This window comes from Gavialis gangeticus, unplaced genomic scaffold, assembly GCF_001723915.1.
Source record: "Gavialis gangeticus isolate Ggan-Ray unplaced genomic scaffold, GavGan_comp1, whole genome shotgun sequence".
In the NCBI taxonomy this organism is placed as follows: domain Eukaryota; kingdom Metazoa; phylum Chordata; order Crocodylia; family Gavialidae; genus Gavialis; species Gavialis gangeticus.
In genome coordinates, this window is record NW_017729034.1 from 29,037,425 (window position 1) to 29,039,937 (window position 2,513).

At 50.7% G+C, this 2,513-nt stretch overlaps 1 long non-coding RNA gene across 1 annotated transcript in view; it reads left to right on the top strand.

Annotated features, from left to right (window-relative positions):
- LOC109304283 overlaps window positions 1-2,175 on the top strand; it is an 18,713-nt gene extending 16,538 nt beyond the window's left edge. Inside the window, exon 3 of the long non-coding RNA XR_002099333.1 lies at window positions 2,164-2,175. This is a non-coding gene — a long non-coding RNA (uncharacterized LOC109304283). The remainder of the gene's footprint in view (window positions 1-2,163) is intronic.
- Window positions 2,176-2,513: the final 338 nt, after the last annotated feature.

The window sequence follows — 2,513 nt, forward strand, 5'->3', positions numbered from 1 at the left end:
TGGGAGGAGCCCAGTGTGGGCATAGGCAAGAAGCCCCAGGGGTGCGTAGCCCCCAGAAAAGGGGTCTGGGGGCCAGGTGAGGCCGCCTGAGCCCCAATTTGTGGGAAAAGCCCCAGTGGGGTGTAGGACCCAGACAGGGGGTCTGGGGGTCAGGTGAGGCTGAGGCCACCTGAGTCCCAATTTGTGGGAAAAGCCCCAGTGGGGTGTAGAACTCAGAAAGGGGTCCTGGGGGCCAGGTAAGGCTGAGGCTGCATGAGCCCTATTGAGTGTGAGACTGGCCCCAGTGCGATAATGGGAGAAGCCCAGAAAGGGTGCAGAGACAAGAAAGGCCCCAGTGTGGGCGAGGGCTCAGAGCAAGGCCCCAGGGCGGGCTGCAAGGGTGTGGGAGACAGGCCCCATAGGTTAGGGTGCACCAGGGTAACTAGGCAGAGCATTAGCCGAAAGACATCAGAGCACTGTGCCAAGGAAGGGTAAAAAGACACCCTTCCTTCAACATATTAATATCAAAGACGTGGCGGGCAAGATACCGAGAGTACATTAGACCTGTTCTGGCACAGTTGGTAGGGGGTACTAGGGGAGGTCACAGCACCCCAGGCCCTGTCCTGCCACAGCACACCTAACAGCACCAACACTGCATGGCACCCTGTAGTACCCTTGACAAGATTTCAAGGCAACCCACAGTGCTGCAGCACCCTGGCTGAGAATCACTGGCATATAGTGACCTCAAGTAAAGGTCATGGGTTTCCTTGGAATCTTGGGAAGGAGACTCTTTATTCCAGTTTTAAGAGCAGTCACTTAAGTGAAAAAAAAAATATACAAGCACATATGAAAGCAAATGGAGGATTATTCCAGGGATACTTGGCAATGCTCCAAGGAAAGCATGTTACTCCAAGAAAATGATAAAAAAGCAAAGCTAGAAACAGCACCTCCAGCAGTATGCCAAATGCCTGTCCCTATTTTGAGGAACCAGATCAGATACTTGACAGGGAGGAGGGCACAATAAAACCCTACTATGTCATGGACAGCAACAAAGGAAATGAGTAGATCTGGTTCCTCTAACCCAATCAGGACTATGAAGAGGACAAGACTGTCTCAGAGCATGTCTACATGAGAAGTTTACTACAGAGTAGACTAATTAGCTCTGCAGTAAATGTCTTGCATCTACACATGTGATCCTATTAGGCCACAGCAAACTAATTAATTCTGCAGCAGGGTAGTATTTGTAAATACAAGTACTATGCTGTAGTGGAGTTTTTACTCTCTAGCACCGCATGTATAGATACTGGAGGGACTGGCTGGGGCACAAGGGTACTTCAGTGCAGGGGCTGCCAGCTCAGTGTGCTGCAGACCAGGGCACATGTATAAACACAGGTCCCAGAAGCGGTAAACTCCTGCACAGCTCCCAGGAGCGGTAAACTCCTACGGTGGTGTTTATTGCTGAGCACTAATAGCATGTGTAGATGTGCCCTCACACAGCTGAACACTTTTTCCCATGCCGAAGCCTGAGGAAGATCCACAAGAGCAGATAGCTATTATCCAGGTAGCCACTCACTGTGGTAAAGGTGGAGTGGGGACCTCTGCCAGTAAGTATTACATGCTGTATTATAATCAGAGATCCTAGTTTTCTCTGATTAAAAAAAAAAAATCACAAATTCTCTGACAAAAAATTGCAAATTCTCTAATAAACCAAATCCATTATTAAAATTAAAAGCTCCCTGCAGCCCCCCCACCCCAGCCCTGCTGGTGCCTCGCACTCACCCCCAAAGCCATCCCAACCCTGCTGGTGCTCCTCGTTGCCCCCACAACAGCTCAGCTAGAGGCGGGGCTGGCTTCTGGCCCTGCCAGCCCTGCTGGTGCCCCTCAGCCATGACCTGCAATCCCCCAGCCCTGCCAGAGGGACCTCCAGCCCCCTTCAAGCCCCACTTACCTCAGGCTCCAGAAGCAAAGAGTGAAGCTGAGCTGAGTGGAGCTGTGGCTGACTGGCAGGCTCAGGCCCCGCCCTTCCCCCTTCCCCTCTGGCCAGGGCTGGGGGTTTCCTGCCCTGTTTGCAAACAGCTCTTGCAGGCTGGAGCTCAGCCAGCCTGCAAGAGCTGTTTGCAAAAGCAGGGAACCCGGGGGGGTTCTCTGTTAAATGGAGAAATTCGAGTTTTCTCTGATAAAAAGGGGAAATCCATGGTTTTCTCTGTTTTTCCATAGGAAATGGAACACCAGGATCCCTGATTATAATACAATGTTATAGTGACTTTGACAAACCCTTGATCCGGATGTCTGACGTCTGCTGCCATTTTGGGTGGATGTGAGCTTTTTTGAGCCTGCTTGGCTTCTAGCTCTTTTGCCCGTATGTGCTCAAAATAGTGTCTACTTGGCAGCTGAAAATTCATGCTACTGTCCTTAGCCACACTAACACCTATCCTCAACTTTGCTTTCCCATTCCCTTTCACACTTCCACCTCCTTCTGACTGATGGCTGTGGCTTTTGCTCCTTCCCTTCCAGGATGATTTTATCAGTATCAT